Genomic DNA, 22,228 nt, shown 5'->3' with positions numbered 1-22,228 from the left:
AAAGCCTGTCAAACAAATAAACAATATTTAAGGGAGGCCAGGCATGCTATCAAATGAACAGATCACTTCACCTAACAGAGAAACACAGGAGTTACTCTGTTCTCGAGCTACAGTGTCATTTATCAAAACACTGTTTGTCTGAGCACTCAATGCCTTGTTTGTGGAGATTCTGGACTAGTTCACAATCCACATCCACAGGCAACCTGTTTAACTAGACTGGCTGAACCACAACACAACCTGTTGCTGCACATAGAGGAGATGCACATCCACTTTTCTGACAGCTTGAGTATTTTTTTACCCTTCATTCACCTGTACTTGCTCCAGATCCTGCACAAACTTCACTTGTAAGTCTCTAATATTTGGTTCTTTTCCTGTTTCCATGTGTCCCTACACAGTAATGAAAGCTGAAATTAGTTTTTCATTGCTTGTGTTATCAGATGAGAAACAATTATCAATTTTAAACACCTTACAAACACTTAATATGTACAGCCTTTAAGACTGCCATTCTAAGAATCAAACATTACAACCCTTTTCACTATTTTGATCTTTCTTCTTTTAGCATGCTCAGTAATCAAGCAGCACTTTGCCCGATAATGGCCACAAGAAAACCACAGTAAAAAGTGGAGCTTTCACATCAAGCCATTTTAAAGGTAACTTAAACTAGAATAAACTAACAAACTTTCCAAAAATGGACTTAAAATAAATATTCAGAACCCCATTTCCAGGATAAGGTGGGGTCTAAAGCTTTTCTTGAACAATATATTTTCTTATGTAACAAGAGTCTCTGCATTAATGGCAATTAAATATTCACTAACAAACTGTAGTTGGTATTCAAGCCAGCACAAACAAAGACTATTTATCATAGGAAAAAAAAAAAAAGAAAAGAAAAAGAGGCAAAAGAGGCAGACACCTTCAAGAACCTGCAGTGGAAAACTTTAGAGGCATATTAATGGATTTCCACTCAACAGCTTATTACAGAATAAGTATTTTCAAATGACAGCAGCATGCCATTTTAACTATGAATAAAATAATATTTTCCCAACTCTATTTACAGACTTTTGCAAGCCACTGTTCAAAATTCAAAAACAGGTGTTTTGTTCTCTCCATAAGCTATATTCTCAGAAGAACGTTATTGACATTTTCAACTCCAGATATTCAGGGAGGCCCGAGGTATTTGGGAACACAAGTGTTATTAGCAATTTCACACCTTTCAGCATTTGTGAAATTACCAGTCAAAGAAAGAAGGAAATTTGTCCTGACTTTTCAAAGTTAGTTTTTGAAACACAATAGTTGGAATAGGAGATTGAGGCTGACACTTGAGGCACAGTGTATTTCTTTCAATATCACTGTCCTTATACTAACAACTTTTTGTTGGTATTTTGCTACTTATATCTTTTACCAAACAGAAAAATGCCCTCAGAACATTAGCCATATAAGCACCAAAGCTGGAACGCTGCACTTGAAAGCATGAATCTCTGCTGCTTCGGGTTATAAAGATTTTGTCCAACAGTTCAGAGGAAGCAGCTAATACACAACGCTCCGTATGTGGTCTAGCTCTGGGCTCTATAGAGCCATCATTTACTACTGAGTGTTATTTTAAAATGATACTGTTGTACCTGAGTAAAGATTACACTGGCTTCTCTATCCTCATCCCTTTTAATGACAATGATTCAGTATTCAGTGAATTCAAGGTGTCTTTGACAATGAAATAATTGCCAAGAGTTGCAAAGGAAAATCAAGTATCTGACATTTAATAATATGAAAGGAAAATACCTCTCCACAGTGTTCATGACTGATAGCTTTACATTCATCTCCAGAGAATTCTCAACAGAGAATGAATAAACACAGCCATGCAGTGATGCTAGAAAACATAAGAAAATACAGACAGGCCACTCCAATATTCTTTTGGAATTCCCTGCTCACCTTGAACAACCTTGTTAAATGGGCATATGCATATCTCAGAGGGATCAGTGTTTCTCAAACTTGTTCAGCAGCTTTGAGACAAATAGTATTGTTCAGACTGCCCTCTACATGTGCCTAACTTTGGCGTTGTGACTACTTTGCAATTTAAGACAGCAGTGAGCACTTCTGAGTACCTAAACCTCCATACCAGCAATGGAAAGCAATAATAGCATGCTTATGTTGCACATAAACTAAATAGCAGTTCAACATCCAAACACCCAAAGTGATATTCCAAGTAGGTGATAAGATTCTCAACCCACATAATACACATGAGTTTCAATACTGACATAAGTGGGTACAACATCAAACTGAATTATAGGTGAGCTGGATCAACTTACAGCTTAGCTGAGTGTAGTCTCATGTTTGAGGACAATCTTCTCTCTTGTTCAAGAACCTTCCTAACTGCCTCTTAGTAATATTGCTCTGAGACACATGAATTTGATAATGAGCATATTAAGTGCAAATATCTAAAAGTCCAACAGCTACACAACTGAATTTTTGAAGACCTGTTCAGTATTTGGAGGGCTAATCCCACAACCTCTTACATTTTTGATTTTTTTTTATTTTTTATTTTTCACCAGGAGAAAGATCAGGATAAGTACTAGGCTTAATGGATAAATTTAAAATATCTTCAAGAAATTTCTTTGGAAATAAACAGAAACTCCCAACAGTCTATTGACCACGTACCTGAAAGACAAACTTACATTTGCAAGAACTTGAAGTTGAATAAAAGCACTCCAAGGAAAGGCAATATTCTGAGGAGATAATGAAGTCCAAGGATTTCTCCAATAGTTGCTAACAACTGTTCAAGGACTTTATACATATCTATAGGAAGAAGCATGACATGACTCCAAATCATAGACAAGCTGATGCTGAATGGGCACAGGCTACATGCGTATCCTATCAGCCCCACATCCACTTTTGCCCAGCCCTACAGTGTGAGCTCACTCAAGCTAGCTACTCACAGCACCCTAGAATACAGAGATCAATAATAAAACCCTGAGCCTTTCATACCTTCTTCAGTGATCTAAATAAACACTACTAATTTCAAAATCCATCAAAAACTACTGAGCTCTGACTTGTTTAACGACCTTTAGGGAAGACCATAGTGCCTTTAGGCTAGTTCCTAGCATCCAGCAGGCAGCTATCCAAAGGTATTTAGGCACCTACAGATACATGAAGCCTCCTAATCAGATCTGCATTGTGAATTAGGAGTCTAATTTACTTAGGCTATTCTGAAATCCCATTTAGAGTCTAATGACTCTTAAGCAAATAAATACCATTGAAAATGTGACTCCAGGTCACTTAAAGTATAAAGACTGCAACAACAGATGACAGTAGTTGGTAGTCTAAATGCAATGGCTGCACAGCTTGTCAGACGTACAACTTGGCCTTTAATTCCAGAGGTAAATCTCCTGGAGAAGGAATGAAGAACTTACTAGAATATATATGAAGAAAACTAGGCCACTACAATAGAATGGCACAATTATATATAACGTTGTACATGTACACAATTTTAATAACATTTCCTCCAAGGCAGAAGATCACATCATACCAATTATTATCAGTGAACATTCTGAAAAAGCACCAAGTGTGCCTCAAACATAAAAGGACTCAGAATGATTTCTTCAGCACGGTGCAATACCAAATTAGAACTACAGTCAACCAATCTTCTCTTACCACTCTTCAGGGATTCAGCCGATTGGAAGCTGTCCTGTGAGCAAACACACTGCTGATACTGCTTGAGCAGCACATATCTACATTATATCCTCACACTGTGCTTCCACAGAAGTGCCACAGTAGAGTCCCAGCAGCTTAAAACAAGACTTTTGATTCCACTGTTGATCCAGCAGACATTCTTCACCCATCTATCACAGCGTGCTAGCAAGAGAAATGAATGAGTTTATGTATGCTGGAACCTGTACAAGTAATGGTTTAAAACCAGTCTGGTTCTGTTAAAGTCAGTGTCGATGAACACCAACAGGGTCTATGAGCTTTTTTTTTTTTTTTTTTTTTTTTACTTTTTTAAATAAAGCCTCTTCTAGACACATAACGGCTTCATTCCCCAGTAGCTAAACTGAAAACGCAGTGATTTCGAGACATGTTCTTAAATGAAGTGTTTAAAAATACACAGTTCCAGTATGCAACTGAAAATTCCTGTCTCTTCCCTGAAACACAGCAGAGCAGAACTGCAGAACAATGTAGTTCCCTCATCAGACCAGCCAATGCACATAAACACAAATGAAATTATGGCTCACTGAAAAACATTTCCTAGCTACCCACTAAAATAGCTCCGAGAGGCCAGGTCCATACATGGAATAAAATGGCTTTCACAGCAGTCCTAAGCCAAACTCTCATCTGGAATGACATTTTAGGTAACATAAACAGTTTAAGGCAAATGTCGAGCAGAGCAGACTAGTTTTATACAGTCTGAGCAACAAAACTTAGATATGTACTGTACTGAATTAAACTCTTTATATTGTTTCTACTTAAAAAGGAAATGTATTGATTGCAACAGTTTTATAAATCTATCTTTCATGACAAACACTTCCTCATTTTGCTTTAGATTTCACCAAGCAGCAGCAGCATGGATCAAAGCAAAGGCCCTGCTCATTTGAAAAAGCATAAAAGCTTTGCCCTTCCCACTCTGCAAGCTGCTTCACTGGTGACTTCTGTCCTCCCACCACTGCTGCAAAGAACTTTGAACAATACTTGGAATTAGCTCTCAAGGTACTTGACTCAGATGCAGACAGATTCTTTTCAAAACATCTGCAGGGAGGTAGGATTTGCATTTAGACACAAAAATCCTCTATAAATTTGTATGCATTCAAGGCATGAGTAACTAAACCTTGTAACTTCCTGCAGCACTGCACAGAGCAATTCCCATTTTATCTGGGAGCAGAGGAGGAAAACAAAAGAAAACAACTGATCAGCAAGACAGCACATAATAATGGACTGTAAATGTTTGCATCTCTCAGCCCTGTTTCACAGTTTTTATTGAACGCCTGAAAATCAGACTTCCCAGGCGAGCTGCGCAGGGCTGTACAGGCCGCAATCAGGATGATTTGACACGAATACTCAGCACAGCCTGCAACACCTGCCTGCCACACCACCTTCTGTTCACGGATTGGGAGGCACAGGAATGAAGGAGTTTGCCTAACATGATAGAAGAACATAAGGATCCAGAGCCCCTCACTCTAAGCACCAGCCCCATGCTTTCCCTACTGCTACCTATGAAATACACGGCAGAGAAAACAGCACAACGCATGCTGAGGTGCAAGAGGAGATTCTTATGTTTAGCCTGGACAACAGCAAAACATAGCAAGCAATTGTTGCTAACTATTACCTCAGATAAAAATGCAGAATAGCAGCAAACACACACAAGTATATTCATATCAGCAAAGAGGCAGAGAGTTTTCTCTAAGTCAGAGGTCAAGAAAACACAAAAATAATACTTGAGAGGATAAACTTCTTGCAGATTGTCTGGAGACAGCAATTGCAATCACTGATCCTGAATAGCTGGGTTTGACAAACATTTTTATTTTTATTAGAGAACTTCAATGGATGATTTTTGATTTTTACACTTTACAACAGACATTCAAAGCAGGACTTGATGCTTGGATTGGAATTACAGCTCACTAGAGTAACAAGAGTTACAATCATGAGTTCTCAATTAAGATTTATGTGGCACAAATGATTCCAGGCTTCAAATTGTAGAATTTGAAATCACGTTCTGATGCTTTCTTCAAAAAATTTCCTCTGATGCACTGCAGAGGAAAAATAATCCTCCAGGAGGAACCTCAGTACTAGCATTAAAGAACCTCTTCACTTTTCCTTTTTCAAGGAAGTTAAGAGGGGGGGTTGGGAAAGGAAAAAATACCCTACTTAATCATCTGAAGTACTTACTAAATCATTTTAAATGCCCGAAGAACATCAATAACAAATACACTAATTTAGATCTGACCATCTGAGCCTGAGCCATCCAATCTTGATCAGCTTTGAAATACCACATGTAAACAATTTTCAAGGATGCTCAGATGAGGGATGCTAATTCAGGTCCCACTGGTGAAAGAAGAGGAAAGATAGTGAGAGCACCCACATTACACAGATGCAGTTTTAAGGGATCAGCTCTAAAGAGAGCCAGATACAGAAAGAATTTGTGTGGATAATTTCCATCATCATTGAACAATTTTTTACTGCCACTGAGCCCTTTGTTTCTCAACAAGATGCTGCTCAGGATGGGAAATACAAAGACCAATGCCAAGGGTTCCAACTAGAAATACGTCAATATATAAATAATACACTGAATTTACATTCTAGTAGATTGATCAATAAGAAAGAGAAGTAAGAGTGAAATAAATCAGGCTCAGCAAATCAAGTAAAGGTCTTCTGGATTACATTGGCATCTTTGCCTCTGTCGAAGAAGTCAGTGGCTATATTGGCTTATGTCACCTGAGACTTTAAATATAATCATGCATTTTTAATGAAAAATTGCACATGTGCTCCATATTACCTTAATTACAGACTACAGTTACAATTACAGCAGCACTACAACTGGAATGAAATCACTGCAACTGCACCTCTCTGTATTCCTTGTTTCACACAGACATTTCACAAGAGCCTCATGCAGCCTCACCTGACACTGCTCTTTTGCAAATTCAATGAGCATAACGTGAATTCTGTCTGGATGTGAGGAGAGGGCTTTACTGGTCTTGAAATGGCTCAGAAAATGAAAGAACATTTAATTTCTATATTAATTTCCTTGAAGCAGGAGCTAAAAATAACTGGAAGCATTTTCCCTCAGAGAAAATGCACAGCCCTGTACCTTCCAGGAAAACACTCATCAGTGACCACTACAGACTCATGATGATGATGATGTCCTTAAAGCCAAAAGGACTGACTGATGCACTGGGACACCCATGTCTCACAGAACATGTACTTTCACAGCAGCATTACAAGGATGAAAATCTGCACCTAACTATTCCAGATACCTCCAATTCAAACTCAGATGAAGAGGAAATTCAGACTCACGCCTTGCTTGTCCAGTGTTAGTAACAGTCCATATTGATACTACTACATGAGAAGCTCTTGTGATAGGAGTTTGCTCAAATCCAGGTCAAAACTCTAAGCCTGAGTCTAACATGAACCAGTTTCATAAAGACTCAAAGAAACTCAGATTCTCCTCCTGCATTTTGCATTCTTCTCAATGTCCCCTTCCTGTGGTTGCTCTCTCTCTTCACAGTGAAGCACTAAGACATATTCTCCATGGTATTTATAAAGTAATAGCTTGCACAAAGAGCACCCCAGTGCAGAAACACTGCTTAACATATGTTCAGCTACGGAAACAACGAGCACTTTACCTGTGGCTTCACTGGCCACACAGCACATCGCATTTGCAGTTCCTCAGTGAGGATGGCAAATGTACCCTCTCGCTCCCAAAGCACCAATCCCAAACTTCAGAGATGGAGACCATTCTCCAATAGTTAGTCCCAAGGCAGCAGAGGACATAGAAACTTAATCTATATATCTGCAAGCCTAAGAAAAAAAAAAAATCTAATGTTTTCCTACCTCCCCTAAGCTTTTCAGGGAGCCAAATCAATTAAATTGGTTATCTACTTTGAGGCAATTTAAAAACATTACCCAGAAGAGGCACATTCACAGCATTAACAAGATACATAAAGAGGGAAGCAGGAGTCTAGAGTTTGTTTTCTGTCTGGAACCAAAGGACAGGGTACAACTTTATGACTTGTTTCCTAGGCAGGGAATACAGCCCTGTGCCCTACTACCAGCCAGGCTCTGCAGCTGCCCAGCCCTTTCCTCCCACCTTAGCACAGCTCTCCATCACTCTAACAGAGCACTGGCCCTTTATCCAAGTCAGCTTTAACACAACAAGCCTCTGCCGTTCACTAAGAGCTGTTAAAATGAAAAACAAAACCCTCACACACCAAGAAATGGAATTGTTCCCCGATGCCAGAGTAATTACAAACAATCAACAGCAGGGGAAAAAAAAAAAAAAAAAAAAAGAAGGGGAAAAAAACAACAACAACAAAAAACGGCTATTCTCCAAATTCCTTCATTTTCAACGGCCCAGAAATTGCAAAGCTGTCCATGTGACTCTTGAAGGACAAAAAAAGTTGCAACTCAGGTTTTTTTCCACTTAGAGCAAGCAGTGGCAGCCTGGCTAACTTCAAACAAAAAGACTTGTTCAACATATTTAGTTAATATTTACTGACATAAATAATATCTTGCTTAATGGTTTAATTTACTTAACATTGACTTCCACAGCAAAATACATAAAAGTTGACCTTTCAAGTTCTGTGTCCTCTTTTTTCCTAAAGAAAAATTCCTAAAGGTCTGCAAAGTATTTAACATAGAAGAGAGGTGTTTGGGACTTCTTTTGCTGCCTGTCCTCTTCATTTAAAAATGTCACTTGTCTCCTTTTTGAGCTCTGCAGTTTCCTTAGAGGTCTTAGATTTAGACTCTTTAAACCATCAACGTGAGCAAGCTCTTACTGTTTGGAAAATAACTTTTCTCCCCAGTATTTTTCCATGTGTTTGAATGCTTGGGTTTCTTGTTTGTTTGTTTTAAACTTTTAAGCAAGCTGAATAAAAAACACCTCTTCCCTGGAAAGTTAGTCATTTTTTGTTCTCTCAGTAACCTCGAGATAATTCTACCTGATAATCAGTTATGATCATACATTCTGGCAGAAGCAAATAAATAATAGAAAAAACAAGACATGCTTTTTCTCATTTAGAAGAAAAATAGAGGCAGCAAAAAATAGGGACCTTTCAGCCTTTTTTTTTCCACGTAGAGCAGGAAAAAAAGGTAAAAACACAAAAATATCACAAATGTACTTTTTATCCTCTGTAGACTACTTAACGATAGCTTGCAAAAGTCTTCTAAAAGACATTAAAATTTTGTTCATTTAGTTCATCCACTTTGCATATAGGGGGAGGGGGTACAGAAAGAAAACCCCTCTGCTCAAGGACAACCATCTAGCAGGCAGTTAGCTGCTTTGCACATGTATCATAAACAAAATTTTTAGATTCAAAATTACATTATCTTATAAAATATTAAAGTGGCAGGAAAAGGAAATTATCATAAGATTTGCATAATGGACTAAATTACTTTAGATGAAAATCATTGAAGTACTAGACAGTTTTTTTTATAACTTATTTCTTTGTTTAGATTAAGGAAACAAAACAGTTGCTGCATGAGATACCAGCAGACAGCAGTTTTGTGCACCCTCAGTTTCTTGTTCCTCAGGCTATTTGTTTTCTATTTCCTTGAGCTCCTTTGCTTGAGTGGTGCCAGCTTTCCTAATTTGGACATCTAAAAGTTAACTGAAGACTTGTTATGCAAATTCCTTGCATAGTAAATTGAGTTGGGATAACTCATCCTTCAGAGAAGCCTACAGTGCCACTGTTCAGTCCACAGAGTGATCTCTTAGAGGACAGACTGTCATGTGCTCTGGTTGGAATACTGGTAATTTTCTAGTAGGAAGACTACCCATCTTACTCCAGTATTCACAGTGAGCTTTGAATACAGCCCTTCTCTCAGCATAAACCCAAACCTGCATTATATGCCACATGAGCAGCTGGCACAACAAAAAACAGTTAAATCTGCCCCTGTCCTGCTTGAACTGACTGAAGAAAGAAAAAAGAGAGGGACAAATACTCTTTAAGCCTAGACTAGGGGCTGGTCACCTCATAGTAGAATAATACTAATAAAAATTATGTAAAATTGTATTAGTACATTGGAAGGGTTCAAGCATGTAATTCACACACAAGGATGTGAATACTGCGTGCAAACAGAGTGAAATCAGTATCCCCATGGCTACAATGCTGAAATTCAGGAAATACCAGCTCTGCTTTGGCAACCACCATGGACTTTGGGATGACTGGGACTGTTAATTTAACTTATTTATGTGGCAAATAAGGTGAGTGTTCGGGGGTAGGAATTAACTTGGGGAAAGTGACAATCTGCTATTTTAGTCTTTTTGACATCTAGGTTATCCAATGGACTGAATGGATGTCCCTCTATTTCACCATGTATCTGCCGCTCAGCCCCTGCACTATTACCTGTTCCAGGAGCATGAATGACTGTCCTCTAGGCCACACCAAGACACTTTTTTGCATGAGTTCTCTGTTGAACAGGACTAAAGCCATTTTTCTCAGATTCAGATCTGGATTCGTATTAGGCTCCAAATACCTCAGGCATCAGCACTGTACTGAGCTGAATTTACAACACAGCACATCAAGTCTGCAGGAATACCTGCTGGTGGAATACCACATAGCATGCATCCAGAATGGCTTAAAGAAACAGAAGTTCTCAGTGGGAAAAGATAGCTTTTTACAGGAAGATATGGTTTGCAACCACTCAGTGGCTATGAAAGTGCTTATCTCAACATTTCATGGAGCGGAAAGCAAAGCAGAAATGAAAGATAGCACACATGACTTCTGAAAAATCTCATGACTTCTGGACTCACAAAAAATAGTGACCAAACTAAACAAAATATAAAAAGCCTCAATATTTAGACCAGAAGCTTATGGTAGTAAAGACCATTAAAACAACTACAGCAATGAATGTTTTCAGAGATAGTGTCTCACACGTCCACTGCATTTTCCGTTCATGATTACTCAGAAATCACTCCCACAGTCCACAAGCAGAAATTCCTGTACTCACTCCAGGGAATCCAAATGCTTCTGGAGTAGGTTACAGCAGATGCTTGGAATTGTGCCTCCTCTACATTATAGCCAAGCAAGGGGATATCATCTGAGTTAACGCCTCTATACAATTGCAGAGTGCCAGGTATAGGCAGATCTCTTTCTCACATTCACTCTTACAGGTCCACCAACTGCCTGCCCTGGATGTTACCACAATCAACACGCACCTAGCAGACTGCCTCACACTGAGCCATTGACACTGCTTCCCATATCATTTACGTTTTCATATATATTCAAATATTAAATGTGGACAAAACATCCCCCTCTTGACCAGAAAAACACCCTACAGCACACAAAAAAATGATGTTCTTACTGTACAGCAGAACACAATGTTGAGTGGCGGGCAAAATTTCTGAAGCCGTATCATAGATGGGAAAGTGGAAGCATAGAAGAATGTTGTGTAATTTACCCGTCACCCTGCTCTATATCAGTAACAGAGCTGGAAATAGAAACCTCCCCTATTAACGACACCACATCAAGAGGCATGACAGGTGCTTCACGGAGCCCTGTTCCAAAGCACGTGTAACTAGAATGTGGGCGTAGCATCTTGGGGAGGCAAGAATGGGTGCTGAGACATGCTCAGTGAGGCTTGCCAGTGAATGCTTTCCCCTGCATCTATCCTGTAAGTCAACAGCTTACAGGAGGTGAATTCTATCATTCTGTCTGCACCTACGTGATGACAAGAGGTGATAACGTAAGAGTGGCTTGCTTCTGATAGAGCCTTGATAATGAAAGGCAATAATCCCAAGGTTCTTCAGTCAAGTAAAATGGTCTTCATTCCAGTGGGAGCCTTCCCTAATACAAAATGAATTCCATTCTGAGATCTGACCTTAGTTTACAAAGCCATTAGAAACAGAATTAATTCTGAATTAATGCAAGGACAGACCATGGTTTGTCAAGATGCCAAGTCAAGCAGACTTTCCAGAGCATTAAGCTTTGCTTGAGCAGCTAACTGTCAACCAGTAACTGGCTCAGCAACAATGAGTTTCCTACTGTAAGGAGGTCTGTAGCAGCCAGCAGCTCACGAAGGCAGGATTTCTGTCATTCACTTCTAGCAGGATCTGCTGTGTCCTTGTACTCACACCTCAGAATTCACAAAAGACTTCTGTTGCCAGGTGACTCAGTTCTTGTCTTAGCTGACATGCCAGAGAGGTGGCATGACATTCCGGAAGGTCATGAGTCTATATAAAATTAGTATTATTATTTTCCAGTTCAACTGCTAGATTTCACTTGTAAAAATTCCCCTGAATCAACTTGTGTGTGTATAACTCAGAATCCAACTGCTGAGGCATGAGCCACTGTCCACTACCAGTTATTTTGCTTTAGCTCGTGTAACTGGGAACATACTAAAGCACATTTAAAGCCTATAATCTCCTGAAGTTCCTACAGACTTTTTCTGCCTTCTAACAAAGATGGAATTGCTACAGTACTGGCAAACACTGGCAGAGAACTAAAAGCTATGATACACAGGAAATTATTTGTCATTAAATTTTAGTCCTACTGTAAAATAAAAGGAAGTATACTAGAAACATCCATCATCTCTCTTCTCTGATAGCTTATCATCTTTTCTAAGAGAAGAAAGCCATGTCGTGAATTAGTATTTCTTATGGCTGAACCACAAGCCAGGCTTCGTAAGTCAGATGATTATTAACTTTTTAAAAATGAATCAACAAAACAAAAACACTCCATATTTCACCTAAGAAGAAAGCAGGATAAAATTGGCCAAAAATAGCCAGAACGTCTGCATCTGGGACACTCGGCAGCAGTGGGGGTGAGCAGCCTGCTATTGGGCAGGACATTCTGCTGCACATCGTGCTGACTGTGGGATGGCAGTCAGGGGCTTCCACTCCCAGAGCCTGCAGCACTGCTGCAAAAGTAACAAACAACTAAAGTGCCACTGCAGCATTTCCAAATTCTCTCACACTCCCTATCAATTCCAGGCAGACTTATTTCAGTTTAAAAACCAAAAGGGGAATTTATTTAACATCCTGTTCTGACAACTCAGCCCAAAGTCTCCCTGGATGAAGCCAACGAGATTGTTTCCATCAACCCCAGTAAGTTTGGATCAAGATCTTGGGTCTCTTGCGCTGGCAACAAGAACCTGAGGCTGGAATGCAGCTAAAAGAGCCTGATGAAGTATGAGTCACAACATACCACAGCTCACAGTGTCTGAGCTCTACTGAGTACACTATCAGCAGCAGAACGTTTGTTTGGGCCAACACAATGAGCGCATGCCTGACACCATGGTTTTCAGTGAGCACAAATATGCAAATTTGAGTGCTCTCATAGCTTGTTTGTTCCAGTAAGAGACAAAGCAAGACAGCAAGAAAGAACAAAAGTGAAGGCTGTGAGATGGCAGAGGGTTGTTGTTCTCTTTATCGGTGTCTCACAAAATAGCTGGTGGTTATCCCTCCCAACCTTACAAATAGCCACAGAGAACGTAATGTAATAACCCTGTCTCCACGAGAGGAGATGGCAGGAGATGGAGGAGTCCAGTGGCGATGCTGAGGTGCTGCTACTTCTGCCAGCAGTCTGATTGCAAAACAAGACATCAGGGTTCCTTTTAAGCAAAAGCAGAGGCAGACACAAAATATGAAAATAGAGGAAAAAGACTTACCAGCAGGAGTGCCCTGAGTTAAAGCCAGCTGCAGCAAGAAGGAACACCCCTGCTTCATTTCCTGCACTGAACAGAAAGATTTTATGCAGAGTCTGACTGCTAAGTCTATTCCACTTTCCATCCTTCAGAGCTGAATAACAGGATTCTCTTCTGTCCCTCCAAGAATCTCCAGCAAATGTATTTGCTTGATATACCATTTCTCATAGATTTCTTAGTGTTTGGTTTTTGCACCAAGATGTAAAGATACATGCACCAAATTTTTCAGCTAATTAGAAATAAAACATGATCAGCATCACAGAAGTATAATGATCTCTCATTCAGTATCATAAAAGAAAAGACTCATTGCCAGTCATTCTTCTCCATTTGTATCCATTTGGTATACAAAGACATTTGTTGACCTGGGAACTCTAATACAAAACAGCCTTTCGGAGTTGTCTTTCTTTCATTTTTCCACGTAAAGAATTTTTAATAAAAAAGCACAGTCTTGTGATTAAAACACTGACGCTATTTTAAAAGCAGTTTTCCAGAGACTGCCTAGCAAGCCAAAGCTATAAATGATATATATTTTAAGAACATTTCTAACAAAAACTTCATTGTTAATAAAGGACAAGTACACTCAGGCTTGAAGATCTGTTCTATCACGTGTATCAGTCTTACAGACAGTCAGATTGCATCTTATGGTGAAGTTGTTAATTCCTTCTTGTGAGCACTTTCAGCCATTTTTTCTATATATCTCAATATATCTCTATGTGTTTCTCTATATATCTCATGATTGAATGATTAGTGTGTTATTTATGAAAGTCTTCATTTCACAGGGAAACCCTCATAAAACTACACAGACAGCTAAGAAAGAAAGGGCAGAAAGCCTGTGGTTTTTCCTACTGCTTGCTTTGTCGCACCTCTTCATGGCAAGAAGGAATCACTGAACACACACATCGCCCACCTGGGCCAGATCACAGACCAAAGCCTAACTGCAAAGCCACGAACAGGGAAAGGCAGCAGTCATGAGGTACCGTCCATGCCCTCACCTTGGAGTCCATGTTAGCAGCACAGTGCCCCATTGCCTCTCTGGCCCCTCTCTCAGCCCTCCTGCCCCAGTCTTCTCATGCACATAGACCAGAAGTGTGACAGGTCAGTGCCATCTCTGACGTGTTTGCACAAGGCCTGCTGTGATCAGGACTTTGGTCCTGGTTGGTGCCAGTGCTGCCTGAATCCAAGCAACGAAGAAGAACCTGCTGCAAAAGAGTTCAAGAGCACCTTACAATTACAATAATATATTGTTTAAATTACAATGTTGCCATGATATGTGTAATTAAGCACCACTTTTAGGAAAACCACGGCACAATTTCTGCAAGCCTTGGAATCATCCAGATATTACAGCACTGAGCAAAGGCTGTATTTTGTTGATGTGCACCTTGTGAGCAGATCAAAGTATTTTGGGCTTGAGGAAATGTGATTTCCAGGTTCGAGTTCTATGAATCTACAAGCTTTCACACATTTGTATAATTGGCTGTAGAGACTCCTATTTCACAGATATGTGGAGAGTCAGGTGTATGGGCAGCTGGGAGGTAACCAATGAATTCTTCATGACTGTGTGTGTCTCCCCTCACCTGGCAGCACCAAGCCAGCCTTGCTTGGTGTGTCTCATCTCTTAGGGAGTAAACCTTCTGCCACAGAAATTTATGTTTATTCATATAACATCTTCTCTAAGGAGAGCACAAATTTGCTGGACATACAAATGTACAAGAGAAATCTCTTTAAAAAAACCACAAAACCACACACACACAAAACCACCACCCCCCAAATAGTTTCCTTGGTTACTTACCCAACAAAAAGACTCAGAATGGTACTGCAGGGAAAGTGAACAGGAGGAAAATGAAGCAAGGTTCCAGAGAGGAAGCAAATATTTACACAATCTTTGTTCTTTTTGAATCTTTTATAGGAAGCCCTACAGGTTCTTAGCACTTATAGTGAGCAGCTTTTCCTCTGCTGTTGTAAAGTCTTAGCAGAGGAAAAGTATCAATAGATAAGATAAAAAGATGAAAAATAAAAAGATGTAAAATATTTAGAGGGTGCTTTTAATAATTAATAAACCCAAGAGCTTTTCAGTCTATCTATACTGACAGCACAGCCAAACCTCTGAAGAGAAGAAACAAAACTAAGTATCTGGACACCTATTAAAATGTGCCATCAGAGTGCTGTTCCCAGCTCTCTGAGTGTCACGCTGCATCACAAGAAACCACAACACCTGGTCACTTTTTTTCTGAGGCTGTAACTCTGGGGCACGCACAGCTTTTAATGACAGGCTTGGCATGTGACATATACCTTCCTTATTTCTTTGTGATGATGATTTGTGCCAAACACATTTCTGAGAGGATTTCTCCTGTGAGAAATGCCTACATGGTACAGCTCCTAGCTCTGGCTGGGCTGCCCCTCACGATGACCATACAAGCCTCAATGAGGAGTTAAACAACACACTGCCAGCCACATTTCACTGTCCACCAAGTGACTGTGGAGCTCTGTGTTGCATGACTGTCTGCTCCCTCAGTACAGCCCATGCTCTGTGACTGACTCATCCCCAAAGCACAAGAATGGCTTTCCACAAGGAAAGCAGGCAGTTTACATGCAAATAAATGCCGCTCATTTTTTTTTTAAAAAGCAACCATTCCTAAGAATAATACTTAATCTATAAAATTCTACACAATTATAAAGGAGAGCTACAAATCAAATCACAGCAAGACATCTTATTTGAAGAACTGCTTGCAAGTAATTTTCCTCATTACTCAGAGCATGCTGCAAAAAGGAACAGGAAGAGTAGAAAACAGTTGCCTGTTGAGCAGAACAGACCTGGCACAATCTACTTCTACCCCTTCTTTAAATGACACCAGGGATGTAAGGACAATAACTACAAATTTTCCTAGACTGGGACAGTTCAGTGAGTACGTTATCATCTATGACAACTACTGTGCAAACTCTCAGATGAGTTAACCTCAGTATTTTCAGGATAGTGACAGCTACAATCTGATATCACATCAGCTAAGATGCTGACCAGCATCTTCTATAGCTGATCAGCTTCTCTTCTATAGCTGTTTTTCAGCCTTTCTAATTCACAAGCTTGAGCTGAGCAAGGACTAAGGCTACCTCTCACGCCACTACTGCTGTTGACACAGCTGGGCAAAACTCCAAGCAGACCGTCCTTAAATCTGGCCTCTTCCTCTCCTTGGGTCTCACATGACGATCTGGCCCTGCATGACCTGGAAGAGCCATGGCTATGATTGCAAAGGGCATGTGACTGCAAGGGCCTTGGCTTGGCCTCCTTGTTCGGGCACCGCTGGAGACTTCTCTAACAGCGATGTTGCAGGCTCTGAAAAGTGCAGAAATGGTAAAACTCCTAGTGACAACTGCTGCTTCTGACCTTTACATGCTAGGATCGATACCGACATAGGAACAAAGCAAAGCAGACTGGCGTTCTGTTGAGTCTCCCTTTCCACAGCCATCTTCATCCCAACTGCATCCATTTGGTTTTAGGAAAAGGTAACTACTGCTGTTCGTGTGAACGAGTACTGCAGTGTTTATTCAAGACCACAACAGTCTCAGGGTCTTAGGGCATATTTCACTGATACTATGTACATAATCGATTCTTTGAAAGACCAGAATAGCTGTAAACCAGACCTGTAGGCAAACTACGCTTTCATGCATGCTTGCTGAGTTTCCTGTTTTTTTTTTTTGTTTTTTGTTTTTTGATGAAAGCAATGAAAATCCCCAGCCATTATGGCACTGAGTAATTTTCTCTTGGTTCTCAGGATAAGAGGAAGTGGAATTACTTCAACAGTCATCCTAACAAAGAGTAATTTTAGCCAGAGTTTGCTTTCTAAGATAAGGCTACTCACTTCAAAGTTTGTATTGTTTATCAAGAGGGCAAACATCAATAAATTATTACAATGGATATAAAAGACAGTTTCTTGTAGATATACAAAATTTCTTGCAGAAATTGCATCACCTCTCCACATCTTATTTCCCTTAGCTGTAAAATGGTAGCAAAGTTGCCTGCTATACTGGTGTTTCTAGATAAACAGATTTAGCACTACAATATAATGCTAGGGACACTGTGCACAGGATACAGGACTAAAATTCTTTAAATAACAATCCAGATTGTTTCCTCATACTGTGGATGGGTATAAAGTCCAAGCCTTCAGTTTTACATTGCACACATTGGATAGGTGTTAAAAATAAAGGAAGAGGGAATGAGAAGACAACTCTTACTGACATACAGGCATTTGTACATCTAACGTCAGACGTGAAATGTCTCACTGGAGAAGAACACCACAAAATCAGTTCATCTGTCTAATAACCCTTATCAAATACTATTTGTTTTTACAAATACATTCCATGGCATCTGTAACACAGGGATCCAAAATTACTTAATTATGCTTCATGTCATTTTAGTGAGACCATTAGAAGGCATATATAAAGGTACCATTCCTTCTAGTTTTTAAACATTTATTGCTGAGACAGCACATAGCAACACTCAGCACCCATACACATCAGGGAGAGCTAGGCCAATCCGCACTGGGTTGGCAAAGCTCTCACTGTGTGATCATCACTGCTACCCAGGCTGCAGCCTGACATGGACCAACTCTTACACAAAAACAATGGTGGAGTTCTGAGGAATGCAAGCATGCATGGCATCAGTGTGATAGCTTCTTCAAAAGGCATCTCCAGTGGCACCTCTGCCTTTGCTGCCACGCTTGGGTGAGCGCTGTCTCAGCTGAGTGTGAACACATGGCATCATCACATCCTGAACCCTCTCCCAATACCAGCTCGGTCCAACACCTGCGTGGAGATGATCACAGTTCATTCTGCACAGGAACAGAGGGTGAGATCACACTGAAGCTGAAGGTCAGGTTGGTAAGTCCCTATTAGACATACAGATGAAGTGCCAGTCTCTCAAGGAAAAGGAAAGCTCTGAGTAGTTAACTTTGTTGAAAACCAGCCTTTTGTTAGGGTCCCTCTTCAGAAATCTTGAGCATCAAGTAAAAGCCCTAGCATATCCCTTTACACAATAAGGGCAATGAATAAAACAACCCACCCGTGCCAGAGAACTTCAAAGGCCTGAATTAAAAACAATTTGCAAAGCACACCGGCCATTATCCTTGCTGGCAGGGCATTTCCTAACGCTGGATAAATCAAAGCAGAAACTCTCACCAAAAAAAGGCTTCTCTGTTGAAAACTTCTTGCCTGCTTTTAAAGGCATTTTCCACAGTCCCATGGGCAGGCTCTACTACGCCATGAATTACACCGAGCAATGAAAGTGCTGATCCTGCCGTAGCACTTGCACCGGAAACAACACATACTGTACAGCCTAATTCTATAATGCTCATTCTCAGATATAGCTCCACAGAAGTTAATGGGATTATGGAGGGGTTTGAAGACTTCAGGATCTGACCAACAGAACCTCTCTGGCTCACTGCAAAGGACTCAGCAAAAAGAGAAAGCGCAATGACCATTCATCTTAGGAGATACTAAGACACTGCAGACTTTGCTCAAACAAAACTAATAAAAACATCAACAGCATGGCTCTGGTCTCCATCAGGTCTGTTCTGTGGCCAAACAAAGAGGCATTTAGTGAAGCGAAGGACCAGGAAAATGAAAAAGCACCAGTGAAACACACAGGCACAGATCATTAGCCAGTGTAGCTCTCTGCTGCAGGATACCATTAAGACACGGCATTTTGTATTAATATCATAAAATAATTGGCACCCTGGATATAGCAACACAACAGAATAAACACATGCTGTGACCAACATCTGCTGCCATCAGTGAGCAGAGTGCCTGCACACGTGTGCACCACAGCACACACACACACAGCGTGTTCTTACAAGCAGGACATGTAACTCACATGAAGGTTCAATGTTCCTGTCTTTTCCCCTGGGTTCAGTCTCCACAAAAGCCATCAGCTCCATAATTCCACATTTGCAAAGTGTTTGCAGAGTGCTTTTCCCTCCCACCTCAAATATTTCCCCTCCCCTACAAACAGGGAACACAAGAAGAGACCTGCTCACCACACGACCTTCCTCAGGAGGGCATTTCCATGTGCATTCTCTGAAGTGCCGGTGCATTGAACAGAAAGGGCACATGCAACACACAGTGCAGCCCTCCTGACTCCAGGTCAGTCTTTAAGGTGTGCATGCTGCATTGGGTACCATTTCTTTCTTCTTGAAGACAGGTTAGGCATGAGCTCGTGTGTATGAGTTTATGTTTGTCAGAAATCCAGCGCACTGCAAAGAAAGCAGTCACTGTGTTTTGACTGCCTAAATATCTCCATTTTTTATGGAATTATCAAACGATATTAGCCTTATCAAACAGATTTACCTTTAAAAATACTATCCTTATTTTAAGATAATAAATGCAGTTACTGAACTAGAGAAGCATAAAAAAAAAACAGGAGTCAATAGGGGCACCAATTGCCACTATTTTCTATCTGTGCATACACACAGCACACCCAGCACAGTCCAGCCCTCCAGCTGAGGAGGCAGCAGCTCCATGGGTAACCTTGAGCAGGCTGAGCCTCCCCTTGTCCTCCCTGTGCCTCCCTGGATGGGAGAAGGATGAGAAGGATCTGGGACAGACACTGCTTCAATGCTTCTTTTTTATAGCATAGAAGTATCAGCTACATGAGAAAACAATCTTTCAGTGGCACAATTTGTAAAAATGAAATACTAACGTACCAGACGCTGCCTTGGAACAGCAGCACGGTCAGCAGCACTAGGCAGGATACAGAAGCAGGACCCACAAGTAGGCAAACATTGCTCTTTGGGAGGAAGAGCGAGGAGCGCCCTGCACTGCACAAACCCCTCGGACAGCCCCTGCCCTGCGCTGACCCCTCACCAGGCTGTGCTCAGAGCCTGGAGGTATAGCCGGAGCAGACACGAGCACAGGGCACTCACTGGTTAAAAATCAAACGCGGGTAACAGCAGGAGCTCAGGCAGTTTGCTGAAATGAGATCTGCACAGCAGGGCATGTGTAGCTTTTCTTCATTACTCTAATAGCCTAATAAATAAATAAAGTCCATGGCAATCATGCCGGTGATTCTTTTTTTTTTTTTCTTCCCCTCTCTTTTCCAAGACACCTTAGGAGAGAGGTGGCCATACTGGGGCTGCAGAATCCAGTACTGAAAATAAAATTTAAAAATAAAAAAAAAAGAGAGAGCTAAACGAAGCCCTATCTGTGACAGGACTAGAACTACTGCAAATTCTTAGCACCTGAGCCATCCACCATTCACAGACACCGGCAATACCTGAAGCTGGCATGTACGCCTCTACAGAGTAGCACACCAAATACAACCGGAATACAAACGGCAGCCGCCTAGAGCAGCCGGCAGCCTCCCCTCCAGCTGGGGACGCAGCGCTCCCGGCCCCGCACCGCGGCCCCGGCTTCACCCCAAGCGCAGTGAGTGCGGTACCCGGGGCCGCTCGCGGCGCGCAGCACGCAGGGCAGCACTCGTGCGCTGCTGACTCGGTAATTGCATTATCCGCAGCCGCTGATGAATGAACAACCGTAATGCATACATCCTGGCCCGGCTCTCCTGGGACGAGGCGACGCGGAGTCTGAGCTCTGGCCCCGCTCTGTGCCGCGTCCGAAGGGCACAGAACCCGTGCCCGTGTGCGTCCCCTTTCATTTTAAAAGCAACCTTATGTTCTTGTCCCTACTCCCACGGAAGGAGAAATATTCCTATTTACAAGCAACCGAAAGTCCTTCTCAAACCTACTTCTCTACATCCGCGATCTATTTTACCTGCAAACAGCGAGGCTTAAACAGCAGCTTGCAAAAACTACGACGTAACGAGGACCATCTACACCAAAAGACAGAACGAGAGGCCACTACCCCGCAGTAGAACGGCCCCTTAGAGAACCCCCGTCCTTACAGCTATTGAATAAAATGGAGCCAGAGCGATTTCCGCGGCGCAGCCGCCGCGGCAAATGCGCGGAGCTCACCCGCTTACCGCCAGCCCCGCGCACCGCACCGCAGCTCCTCCGGCCCCGCGCCGCTCTCCCGGCCCCGCCGCCGCCGCTGCTCCCCGGCAGGCGGGGGCCGATGGGCGCCGCCCCCGCCCGCCCCCCGCCCGCGGCGCGGCAGCCTCCGCCCAGCCCAGCAGCCTCGGGCCCGGCGCTGCGGGAAATACGAAACGAACGGGAATCCCAGCAGAGAGCCGCGCTGCGGGGCGGGTGGCCCCAGGCCCTCGGCGACCTGTTGAGCGCGTGCCCGCAAGAAGACGGGGTGGCTCTGTGGGCTGGGGGTGGCAAGCTGATAGGCAGTTCGGGGGCTGGGACGGGACTGCATCCTTCCTTGGATTTACTGCGTGTTATACAGCGAGAGGGGAGAGGCGAAGGAAGCTGGGAGAAAGAACTGGGAGATTGCTGAACGCTTCACCCGGAAAAAAATAAACGGAATCAAATAGAGGAGAGGGAAAATCCCTACCAACTCCCTGCCGCACTTGCCCTGCGTTATGTGAGATTAATACTACAGGTTAGTTTCATTAATGCTTAGAGGCACTGCATCGGCTTAGGCACTCTAAAAAGTGAGAGCGAGCCAGCCCGGCACGTGCACAAAACACAGCAATGGATCTAACATCGCAGGGTCTGAGCGATCTCCTTTGTGTGCGGAGGAAATGCAGTGGACAGGGAGGGAACTTCATCCTTCCCAGGCTACCGTGTCATCTTGCCATCCCTTCCTCAGCAGTTGCAATTCTGTTCTTTCTTTCTCTGCTTCCAAATTCTTTTCATCTCCAATATGCTGATAGCTATAGAAACCTCGCTTATCTGTCTTAACTTGGACCAATGGATCAAAAATATCTGCAAATAATTCAAAGCAATTGCTCAAAGAAATGAAGCAGACATCAATCAGTTGATCTGAGAAAAGATCA

General features: G+C 41.9%; 1 protein-coding gene across 2 annotated transcripts in view; it reads right to left on the bottom strand.

Moving 5' to 3' along the window:
* LOC116235098 (uncharacterized) overlaps window positions 1-22,228 on the bottom strand; it is a 114,871-nt gene that overhangs the window by 18,900 nt on the left and 73,743 nt on the right. For both annotated transcript variants that reach the window (XM_090145080.1, XM_090145077.1), the window contains one exon: window positions 3,643-3,843. The gene's annotated coding sequence lies outside the window, so the exon portion shown is untranslated. The remainder of the gene's footprint in view (window positions 1-3,642; window positions 3,844-22,228) is intronic.

This window comes from Phasianus colchicus, chromosome 8, assembly GCF_987193195.1.
Source record: "Phasianus colchicus chromosome 8, bPhaCol1.hap1.1, whole genome shotgun sequence".
Classification (NCBI taxonomy): Eukaryota; Metazoa; Chordata; class Aves; order Galliformes; family Phasianidae; genus Phasianus; species Phasianus colchicus.
The sequence above is the reverse complement of the archived record's forward strand: the minus strand, read 5'-3'. Positions and strand labels throughout refer to the sequence as shown.